The 12848-nt window shown below is 41.8% G+C and overlaps 1 protein-coding gene across 1 annotated transcript in view; it reads right to left on the bottom strand.

Moving 5' to 3' along the window:
- Positions 1–12848, bottom strand: part of LOC146796253 (uncharacterized) — a 253960-nt gene that overhangs the window by 99625 nt on the left and 141487 nt on the right. The window lies entirely within an intron of this gene.

Raw genomic sequence — 12848 nt, 5'->3', positions numbered from 1 at the left:
ACTAACTATAACGGGGGAATTTCATTGGTTTTTTACGAGTGAAATGTACAGCTAACTATAACTTGTGTGAAACCTATGGTTTTTTCAGTGAATTTGCAAGGTTTTTTAAATGCTAATTCCTAACTATAACGTGTGTGAAACCTATGGTTTTTTCAGTGAATTTGTACGGTTTTTTAAATGCTAAGTTACTTTACGCCATTCGTGGCGTGCGCGCCCAGTTAACGCAGTTCGTCCTGTGGGCGCACGGTGCGCTTTGCGCACCGTGCGCGCACAGTGAGCACGCGGTGCGCTTCGCGCACCATGCGCCCACTTTACGCAGTTAGTGCCGTGCACGCACGGTGGACACGCGGTGCGCTGCGTGCACCGCGTGCCCACGTTACACGGGATGGGCCATGTACGCACGATGCGCTTCGCGCACCATGCGCACATGGGGGACATATTATGTGCTTCGTTGTGAAAGGTATTCATTTTTAGTTTCCTTTAAATATATATGCCATGCACTGGGGAAAGTGTGGTTAATTTTTTTTTTTTTTATAATTTTAACCGTACGCGTACGGTAAGCGTAATCGGCGATTTTACGCAGTTAGTGCCGTGCACGCACGGTGGTCACGCGGTGCGCTGCACGCACCGCGTGCCCACGTTATGCGGGATGGGCCATGTACGCACGTTGCGCTTCGCGCACCCTGCGCACATGGGGGACATATTATGTGCTTCGTTGTAAAAGGTATTCATTTTTAGTTTCCTTGCAAAATCATATGCCATGCACTAATGGTGCGCTTCGGGCACCATTTGCACACGGGGTGGGGAAAGTGTGGATTATTTTATTTTTTTTATAATTTTAACCGTACACGTACGGTAAGCGTAATCGGCGATTTTTCGAAAAAAATTAAAATTGTTTTTTTGGCCTTGGGGGTTTTTGGGGGACACCTATATCGATGCTGGGTGGTTAAGAACTAAATATACTACCCCTTTAGATGTTTTTTGACTTTGTTTATGCTGCCCCCCTCAGAGTGCGAGAGAGAAAATGGCGGCCGCCGCTTCCTGGTTTCGACCGATTCGAATGTTTACTTAGATCAAACAGCCAATCAGAATCGCGCTCGCGCACGTCACCGTACGCGTACGGTAAGCGCACCGTAAGCGCACCGTAAGCTGGCTCAGATATATATATTGATTTAAAGGCTATTTTCTCAGAATCTACTGAACAGATTTACACCAAACCTACAAAAGGCACTTCCTTGACCTGTAGACTACCTCTCTGCCAAATTTCAAGGAACTCTGTTCAGCCGTTCGGGCTGTAGCTGTGTCTAAAGGTCCTATGGAAAAATGCATGGGAAAAATGCGTTTTGGGACCCCCCTTTTATCTCAGCCCCCGCTTGACGAATCCCCCCGAGACTTTCAGGGTAGGAGCGGAGCGCAGCGCCCCACCTATTTTGAAAATTTTGCGAGGATTCGTCGACCGGCGCCAAAGTTATTCAAAATAGAATGTTGCGGTTTTCCTATGGAAACAGGGTCCTAACTATAACTACCTACTGGCGACCGCCAGTAGGTAATATATATATATATATATATATATATATATATATATATATATATATATATATATATATATATATATATATATATATATATATATTGGAAAAACACAATGTGAGGCCCAATACCTTCGAATTGGCTTTATTTAAAAAATCTTTACAGAGCGCCTGTTTCCTTTGGTCCAACGTTTCGGCTGGATGCCTTGCTCACGGACAGGAATGCAAGCGCCCAGGTGCGCTCGGTCGTAATTTAAAGAGTAAATCACGTGACTGCATTCGCCAATACTACCAGTCCCATAGTGCACTGTGCATGTTAGTTGAATACATGTTGGCAGTCCATATATGTTAATGGCCGCACTGGCAATTGTTATTCTGCACAGGCACTGAAGTCATTAAGGACTCGTTTTCTGCAGTCAGGTGAATTGAATCAACCTTGCAAGTATTCGTAAATTATGACTTGAGAGAGGCTGCTTCTTCCAGGCACGATCAAAAAGGGAGATTGTCCCCTCTGAATCCCTTCCACGCGCCGTTCCTTTTTGTTAAAGTAGCTATCCCTCGTGGGTCGGGGGCGCGTGTGGGCTAGGCTCCTCAATTAATATCCACAAGAAGCAAAAGCGTTTCCCCGTTTCCGGAGCCCCAAGCCCTTCAGGGCAGCCTCACTACATGGGCACGGAGCAGCCCACAACACCACACTGGAAAAACACAATGTGAGGCCCAATACCTTGGAATTGGATTTATTTCAAAAGTCTTTACAGAGCGCCTGTTTCCTTTGGTCCAATGTTTCGGCTGGATGCCTTGCTCACGAACAGGAATGCAAGCGCCCAGGAGCGCTCGGTCGTAATTTAAATAGTGAATCACGTGACTGCATTCACCAATACCACCGGTCCCATAGTGCACTGTGCATGTTAGTTGAATACATGTTGGCAGTCCACATATGTTAATGGCCACACTGGCAATTGTTATTCTGCACAGGCACTGATGTCATTAAGGACTCGTTTTCTGCAGTCAGGTGAATTGTTTCAACCTTGCAAGTATTCGTAAATTATGAATTGAGAGAGGCTGCTTCTTCCAGGCACGATCAAAAAGGGAGATTGTCCCCTCTGAATCCCTTCCACGCGACGTTCCTTTTTGCTAAAGTAGCTCTCCCTCGTGGGTCGGGGGCGCGTGTGGGCTAGGCTCCTCAATTAATATCCACAAGAAGCAAAAGCGTTTCCCCGTTTCCGGAGCCCCAAGCCCTTCAGGGCGGCCTCACTACATGGGCACGGAGCAGCCCACAACACCACACTGGAAAAACACAATGTGAGGCCCAATACCTTGGAATTGGCTTTATTTCAAAAGTCTTTACAAAGTGCCTGTTTCCTTTGGTCCAACGTTTCGGCTGGATGACTTGCTCACGGACAGGAATGCAAGAGCCCAGGTGCGCTCGGTCGTAATTTAAAGAGTGAATCACGTGACTGCATTCGCCAATACTACCGGTCCCATAGTGCACTGTGCATGTTAGTTGAATACATGTTGGCAGTCCATATATGTTAATGGCCACACTGGCAATTGTTATTCTGCACAGGCACTGATGTCATTAAGGACTCGTTTTCTGCAGTCAGGTGAATTGTTTCAACCTTGCAAGTATTCGTAAATTATGACTTGAGAGAGGCTGCTTCTTCCAGGCACGATCAAAAAGGGAGATTGTCCCCTCTGAATCCCTTCCACGCGCCGTTCCTTTTTGCTAAAGTAGCTCTCCCTGGTAGGTCGGGGCACGTGTTGTCTAGGCTCCTCAATTAATATCCACAAGAAGCAAAAGCGTTTCCCCGTTTCCGGAGCCCCAAGCCCTTCAGGGCAGCCTCACTGGAAAAACACAATGTGAGGCCCAATACCTGAGAATTGGATTTATTTCAAAAGTCTTTACAGAGCGCCTGTTTCCTTTGGTCCAATGTTTCGGCTGGATGCCTTGCTCACGGACAGGAATGCAAGCGCCCAGGATTTTATATCATGTATAAAATCCTGATAACAATGTAATATATAAGGAAATACTTTCATCATTACAATTCATGATTGTTATAACCCATAATTGAGCCCTGAATGGGCATAACTTCAATTGCAAAAATAAACATAGCGCAATGTTAAATCATTCAAAACTCATATGGCGATAGGCAGCAACCACTTGATGTATAATCATATATAACGCAACATTCAAATTAGTGCAGTGTTCATTGTAATTCAATAGGTGAATACATACAAGAATCATTCTCCTAATACAGACTTCAATTAATGTATATACAAGGACGAAAATGTATATGCATAATCGACTCATTAATCCCCCAGATGCACAGCCAATTCCTCACTGCTGTTTAGCCCTTGCGAATTTTTACTCTGTAGATCAATAATATAACGTGACTCAAGACGTCTAAGTCTTTGAATCCTGTCCCCCCCCCCTTGGGATAATGGGTACATGATCTAAACAGAAGTATGTCAATAAATCTCTGTCACGTTTATGACATTGATTAAAATGTCGCGCAACAGGGTAAGACTCATCTACATTTGAAATTGCCTGCAAATGTTCAAGAATCCGAATCTTGGCGGGATGTATGGTGCTCCCAATATATCGGAGTCCACACGGACATGTCAGACAGTATACCGTATATGGAGTGGTACAGGTGAGAAACTTCGTTATTTTCTTAGGTACTGTAAGGCCTGGGATACTATATGACAAGACCCTTTTACTTCTCTTACAAGCCTTGTATTTACCACAAGGATAAAATCCATTGGGTACCCCAAAAGGTGATTTTAAATCCACAATATTTTGATAACTGTGGACCAAGGTATCCCGAAGAGATCTTGCTTTCTTGAATGTGACCAAAGGGTAAGGAGGTAAATCTCTTCCTATAATGGTATCTGATAGGAGAGTTGGCCAGTTCTTTTTCAGAATACGTTTGAGATGACCCGCATCTTTAGAGAATGTGGTAATCATCCTAAATTTTCCTTTATTGTCCTCTTCCCTGGGCTTACTGTGATCACTCAAGAGGTCTCTTCTGTTCATACATTTGATGTTATTCATAGCTTTAATCAGTACTTCCTCACTGTAGCCTCTCTGTCTGAAACGATGCATACTTTCATGAGCTGACAGTTCAAAATCAAGATCTCTGGTATTATTTCTCCTTATGCGTAATAGTTCGCCATAGGGGATACTATCAATCAATTTTTTGGGATGACTACTTGAGGAGTGTAAGATGGCATTACCTGCGGTAGGTGTACGATACAATTTAGTGTGCAGTTTACCATCTACTATAAATACACTGAGGTCTAGATAATGAACTGTTTCTGTGCTGACTTCCCCTGTAAATTTCAAGTTGACATTATTGGCATTCAGAATTTCTATATACTCAAATGCTTGTTCAGGAGAGCCCTTGAAAATAACTAAGAGGTCATCAATATATCGATGCCAAACCACAATTCTGTCTGTCCAAATCTTATTGGGTTCGGCCCAGGCCACCTGCTCCTCCCACCAGCCCACGAAAAGATTTGCGTAGCTGGGGGCGAAGCAGGTGCCCATCGCCGTTCCAGAGACCTGTCTGTATAGCTGTTTCTGATAAATAAATGTGTTATGAGTCAAGCAAAAATCAATGAACTCAATAATCATGGCATTATGATCAGTAAAACATAATGGGCGATTGGCTAGGAAAAAATTAACTGCTCTCAACCCACCAGTATGAGCTATGCAAGTATAAAGACTGGCAATATCCAGTACCATCAGACAAAATCCTTCTTCCCATTTCACTTTTTCAATGTGCACAAGAAAATCTTTTGTATCCCTCAGATACGATTTCAATTGTACCACCTGTTGGAATAAAAAGTGATCTATATATATATGGGCAAATGTTCAGTTAAACTGGCCATTGATGCCACAATGGGCCTTCCAGGAGGGTTTGTTATGTCCTTGTGAACCTTTAGTAAATAATAAAAGGTCGGAATCGTTGGATTCAAACATCTCAAAAATAAATGTTCTTCCACGTCCAATAGATTCTTCCTATAGCATGTAGATATCATAAGATGGTAATCCGTGACACCCTGATTGTAAAGTTTCACATTGGTTTTTTCATAATAGGAAATGTCAGTTAGTCAACGACAGACTTCCTGATGATATTGCTCTTGAGTCAGTAGAACAATATTCCCTCCTTTGTCCGAAGGTTTACAAATCAACGTACCATCCTTGCACAGTTTTTCTAATGCCAATTGTTATTTTTGGGAGAAATTGTTGTTACCCCTACGATATTTTCCTTTGCTCCGAAGGCGTATCAAGTCCTTCATAACCAGATCTGAAAATATATCCACCGCATCTGTGGGCATTTGTGGAAGAAAAACAGACGTGGGTTTAAATGGACTATGTCCACCTATCTGTGGGATATCAAGATCAGCCAATAGTTGTGTTCGGCTAATGGTTGTTTCACCAGCCTCCACATTCACTTCTAGCATGCTGTCTTATTTTTGCAATTGAAGTTATGCCCATTCAGGGCTCAATTATGGGTTATAACAATCATGAATTGTAATGATGAAAGTATTTCCTTATATATTACGTTGTTATCAGGATTTTATACATGACATATGTATTTTTTACGGTGATTCGATATTCTTTGAATATTCAAAGATGGCAGAATTCCGGCACCCAGATTGTGGGGATCTGCCGGATTAGTTCTTTCACTGTGTTGGTTGCACTTTGCGATCGTGAAGAATGAATTTAAAGTAATGGTGATACCGGCGTTTCGTGCTAAAACATCGAGTAAGGCGACCTGCCGAAACGCGTCTGTTGTGCGCCCAGAGTTCCCGAAATAAAATATACTATCGGAACTCTCCCCCGTGCTGTCTTCTGTGAAAGGGTACGATTACCGATTGACAGCCTGGAGCTGATATATATATATATATATATATATATATATATATATATATATATATATATATATATATATATATATATATATATATATATATATATTAATTTTTCACTGATAAAATCAAAGGTTACAGAGACGTAATAGGAAATACAATATAAAAAACCATAGAAGATCACTAAAAATACAAAGGTTACAGGGACGTTATAGTTAGGCTGACTTTTCACTCGTGCAAAACCAGTGCAATTCAGTAGTTATAGTTAGTGAGCTAACTATAACTTGCGCCCTTGCAATGCACTGCTTATGACCTCACATATTACAGCACTCATGAGGTGGTCAATGACATCACTGTGGACATCACTGATGACATCATCCAGTGAATGTGAGTGTTTTTAAAATGTTTGTGAGTTTTAAATATATGTACCAAGGTTTATTGATGAATCAGTGGGTGTATGAGTGCCTGTATGGATAATTCAGTGGGTACATGACTGACTGTACCAGTGAGTAATTAGGTGTCTCAGTGAATGTATGAGTGAGTTACTAGGTTTTGCAAATGTCTGTATCAGTCCATAATATGGTATCTAAGTGGCTGTATGGGTTGGTGAGTGAGTATGCGAGTGGCTGTATGGGTGATTGACTGGTTTTCTGAGTATCTGTATGTGTGTGAGAGTGTCTGTGTGGGTGGGTGAGAGGGTGTGTGACTGCCTGCATGGATGAGTCAGTGTGTGAGTCAGTGGCTGAATGGGTTATTGAGTACATAAGTGAGGGTCTGTATAGGTGAATGAGTATGTGCATGGCTGTGTTGGTGAGTGAATGGATGTGTCAGTGGTATATGGGTGAGTAACTAGATATGTGAAAGCTAGTATAGATGAGTGTTGGAGTGAATGACAGTACATGTGAGTGAGGGATTGTGACAGTGGCTGTATGTGTGAGTGTGTGCTTGTGTCAGTGGCTGTATAGATGAGTGAGTATGTGTATGAATAGGTGAGTGGGTGTGTGTATAACTGTTTAGGTGAGTAAATGGCTGAGTGATTGACTTTATAGGTGAGTGGATAAGTATGTGAATAGCTCTATGAGTGATTGACAGTATGTGAGTGGCTGTATTGGTGTATGAGTTGATATATCAGTGGCTGTATTAGTGAGTAAGTTGGTGTAGGAGTGGCTGCATAGGTAACTGGGTAGATGTATGTCGAGACCTATGAACCAGTGAATGGGTATGTAAGTACTGGTATGGGTTTGTCAATGGTTTTAAGAATTGTAGTGTGGAAGTTAGAGTGGGTGTATGAAAGGTTATATAGTGGTGTGAGTGAGTGCTTTAGAGATTCTGTGAATGTTGTTAGTGATGTCATCAATGATGTTATTTGAGATGTCATCAGTGATGGGTTTTTTAATAGCAGTCGAATTTGCAGAGTGGTGGGGAAAGGGGGCATGGCCTCTGACCGGTTCTCAGGAATTCTGCTGTGTAGAACTTACAGGAAGTACCAGTACGGCTAATTGGCCCGCAATGTCCCTCAGGAGTAAAGTGGACTTCATTCCCCAACCGGTAGTACACCTGTAGTTGTGCTTGCAAGGTGGTGGAGAAAGGGGGCGTGGCTTCTGAAGACATCTTAGCAATGCTGCTATGTTGGTCTTACTGGAGGAGGGGGGTTGGCCCCAAGGATGTCCTTGGGGGACAACTACTCCTCCTGTTACCTCCAGTAAGTCCCTCACAGCAGCATTGCTAAGACCTGGTAGGAGGCCATGCCCCTTTCCTCCACCACTCTGCAAACACGTCTCCTGGAACACTACTAGAAGGGGGATTAAGTCCCATTGGCTATTGAGGGTCCTTGGCAGCAAACTACCCCTCCTGTTACCTCTAGCAAAACCGACACAGTGGGTTTGCTGAGAGGTTTTTGGGGGGATATGCCCCCTTTATCAACCACTCTGCAAATGTGCCTCCTGGTGCACTACCAGTTGAGGAATGAAGTCCCCTTGGCTCTTGAGGGTCCTTCGGGGACCCTAAATTGCCCCGGAGGGGGCGTGGCTAGGGAGGTAGTTGTCCCTGGGACCCTTTAAAGCAATGGAGGAGATTCTGTTTGGCCCCCTACAATTTTTTTATAAATACCTGGTGAGGTGGTAGTCCCCAGGGCTCTTAAAAGCCTTAGGAGGGGGCTTTGTGGTCTCCCTCAGGAGGGGGGCTTTGAAAATCTCTTTTCAATTAAAAAAACAGCAGCTGGCCCTGCGGCTGTCCCTGGGCCACGATTGGCCATGAGGAAGGGGGCCGCATGCACCCCCTCCCCATTTTATTCATATAAAGAAGCCCCCAGGACCTGACTCATCCAGGGACTAATGTTTAAACAAGCGTGAGATACCGCACTTGTTTTTATTTAAAAAATGTGCAATGAATTCAGAAAATATTCGCGATTTTGCTGCAAACGATTTTTGGCAGGGTCCCTGGGAGACCCCTGCACCAGGGCTATGGAATCAGGGTATTCCTACCCTGCCCTCTTTTCTTTATTTGGATGATTTCCCATGATGTCTGCCATCATTCCTGGTTGAAGTGTTGGCAGTCAATAAGATATATGCATGTGATTGTCAAGAATTCTGGAGAATCTGCATCCCTAGATATACAAATTTGCTTTTCCTTCAAGAACTACTGCGCAGTTTTACACCAAATAACAAAAGGTATGTTTTCTGGACCTAAAGCTAGCTTTCTGTCAAAGTTGATGTTATTTTGTCCCGCGTTTAGGGCTGTAGTCATGGCTATAATCTCTATGAGAATTAACATGGGAAATGCACTTTTTTACCTCCCCTTTTTCTAGGACCATGCTTGATGGATCACCCTGAAACTTCCCTTGCACAACTAGAATCAGGAGAGTACTATTGTTTTTGGAAAATTTCGTGAAGATTCATCAAATGGCATCAAAGTCATAAGCAAGTCAAAAAATGTTTTTCCTATGGACAGTAGGTCTTAACTATGACTACATACTGAAATTCAGAGCACCTTACTCATGCAAATTAAAGTAAATTGAGCACAAAGTAACTTCATTCAATAAAAAAAAATTCAATGTTAAATCAATTCCATTCAAATTCGTAATAAATGCCAGGAAATTATATGGTCATGTACAACTTCAATAACGACAATAACAGCATTGCAAAACTCATATGAGTCCAAGTGGGCAGACTGCTTTGCATTTTTAAATGGACGGTGCACATAGTATATTTCATTGATCTAAGCTTCAATGTATCCACAATTCCCTTCTGACATGTGCTGTACATACGAGACTTATTCAACATCAATTAAAGTCAAAATGACTATTTAAACGCAGCTCAATCGAGCCCAAGTTGGCAGGCTGCTTCACATACTTAAAGTGAACAGTGCAATGTGTATATTTAATTGAGCAACATTTCAATGTATCCACAATTGCTTCATGACGTGCTGTACATACAGGGCTTGCTCAATGCTGGTTAAGGTTAAAATGCATTGGAAAAGCATTACATAACAGGGTTGATTGTCAAAATAACCTTGTTAAACCCAAGTAGGCAACATCTCTGTCATTGCCATTAATGCTCAAGCAACATATATATCTCCATTAACATCAGAGAGGCATAAGATTTTTTAGAAAATCACTGCTAAAACATTAATAAAATATAAACAGGTAAGACATACAGCCCTAATGGGCCTCATCTTGCTTTGAGGTCAGTGAATTGAGCTAGGATGATCAATTGGCATGCAGGTGCGCCTAATATTCTTCCTTATTGCATATTGCAATGTTTGTGATCAAATTCGCCACCTCAAAAATTCCACTATAAATCTTTTAATTACTTATTAATCCCTTCCTTATTGCTGAATGTCCCGGTTGCCAATTCTGCTATTATGAATCCTGTAACCAAAGCTCTACCATCCTGCCTCCGCTCCATGGCAGCAGTGACCTGGCTGTTGAACAATCTGAGAATATTGATCTAGCACATCAATTGATTTTGCACGTTTTTCATGCAGTAGATGTGCTGCTTACATCAAAAAGAACTAAACACCCCATGATTGCCATGCTAACACACTATGAATTAATTATTATTGCATCACATATTACTTTAAAGCATTGCGCCACCTTGAACCCCATCACACTGCCTTTCACAAAACAAAACTAGATGCCGGAGGATGATGCTTTCCATGATTGCATACTGGCCACTGAATGACATACGATGGTGCAACTTGATTTGCAAGATACCCTACTTTCTGATGCTGATGGTGATTTTTCCATTGATGGCTCCTGTTTGAGGGACAACCAGGGAACATTGCAAGCCCCATATGCTGTTTGCACTGTATGTAAACTTGCTGAAGGAGCTCGATTGTCCAATATCAAAAGCGCACAAGCAGCAGAACTAATTGCCTTAACAAGAGGATGCTATACAGCAAAAAACATGAAGGATAACATTTACATAGATAGCAAATATTCATTTGGGGTTACCCACGGTTTTGGGTAGTTATGGGCAATGAGAGGGTTTCTTAATTCAGCTTGATATGAAAAACATAATGCTGAATTATTTTATACCCATTTGCGAGCTCTCTTGTTGCCATCTAAGATTACTAATATTAAATGTGCAACTCACACCTAATCAAATGATTATATGTTATTAGGTTATGCTTTTGTAGATTGCCAGGCCAGGGACCTAACCTTTTCAGTATATGCTAAAACATCTTCACGTAATGAATGCACCTCTCAAAATGAAGAATCTGTATGCTTCTTCTCTATAAATTAGCAACATCAGAAAAACATTAAATCATTCCTTCACAAAAAGTCACACGACTGCCTACATGCTCTACTTAATTGATAGCCTTCACTCCAATCCAAGGGAAAGCACTCTTTGAGAAATGTCTTTCCCTATATCTTTAAAGACTGGCCAAAGTACACCAATTCTCATAAATACTCGCTTAGCTTTAAAGTTCTGCCAAACTATCCCCCTGCATCAAACCTATCTTGGCTAGGAAAAGCAATATTCCACATCATTTCAAATCTACTAAACAATTGCAGATTTTCATACGTCACAGCATCAAACCAGCAAATCTAAAGGTCCTGCATAATATGCAGCATATTTTGAATAAATGGTAGTCCTGCCTGCTCATACCTTTGGAATTACTATCAGACTTTGATACTGTTGACCACCTTAAATCTTTGCATAACCTTAAAAATTGTAAGGGCATCATAGACTTAGAACTAAGGCCCAAATGTAGGAAGCATTTTTGAGGTCGCAAATAGCTTAATTCTTGTTTTACAACCACAGATTTTCAATGTACAAACCACAAATAGTGATCCAGCAACAAGTTACCGAATTGTAATGTGGGTTTGCGACCAAAAGTAGAATCACTATTTGAAAGGGGCATCCCTTCCAATTAGGGAACCTGAATGGTATGTACTAATGTTTTGCAACTGAAATGCGGTTGCAAACCACTTATACTTTACCACCAACTCAAAGTTGGTGGTAACCCATTCGCATATAGGAAGGGGTCCCTTTGGGGTGCCTTCCCTTTTGAAAATATGCCCAAAAATATTTTTTAAGTTCAGGCAGTGGTTCAATGGCATACTCTTAAACAATATAAATATAACATCAATTTTTTTAATACATTCCATTTTCCTTTAAGGAAAACAGGCTGCTTTAAAAAAAAAAAAGATTGCTATATTTAAACGCAATGACAGACATCGTTGTCTGCTGACCCCAGCAGGACACCATCCCTGTGATTGCAGCAAATCCTGGTGGGTCACAAATTGTGATCTACCTCATTAATATTTATGAGGTAGGTCTATTTGCGACCCACTGTGAATCACTAATCAGGAAATAATGGTCAAACATAGCTTTGGTACATTAGTAATAGCGTTTACCAAATAGCGAGTCGCAAAAAAATCTCTATTTGGTCATCGCTATTACTAATGTTAGCACATCTGGCCTTAAGTTGGTTCTCAAACTTCCTCTCCAAAAGGTAACAATTGGTCACTGCTTATTGAGCTACCACCTCAGAATAGATGAAGAACAATTCTGGGCTCTATACCGTCAAGGAGGGAGAAGGTGCCCTGATTATGAAGGAGAGATTATTACCTCCGTGGTGTATGTGTAAGGTACTAAGGTTTTTAGGTGTCAGGTGCAAAATGATGTCAGTTTACACAGTATGAGTGACTTTACTCAGGCTTTTCTGGGTACCAAGGATGTTTTATGTGCATTTGCCCTGCTGTGGCAAGGACTTATGAATACAGTTTTAGAAGCTGGTAGGTACCCAGTCAGCCTTCATGACTGTGCTTCTTTATGGGGAGCATACCTGATGAAGGGTTTCCTACATCAGCGATCAAGATGGATGTATTGTTATTGTTATTTTCATCGGCTGTGCCCTTGAAGTGTACTTTACATGTGGACTAGAACATCTGCATGATCCTGTTCACACTAGCACTATTCAGACAAGCACAGT

This window comes from Triturus cristatus, chromosome 10, assembly GCF_964204655.1.
Source record: "Triturus cristatus chromosome 10, aTriCri1.1, whole genome shotgun sequence".
Taxonomy (NCBI): Eukaryota; Metazoa; Chordata; class Amphibia; order Caudata; family Salamandridae; genus Triturus; species Triturus cristatus.
Note: the sequence above shows the minus strand (reverse complement) of the source record. Positions and strands in the feature narration are given on the sequence as shown.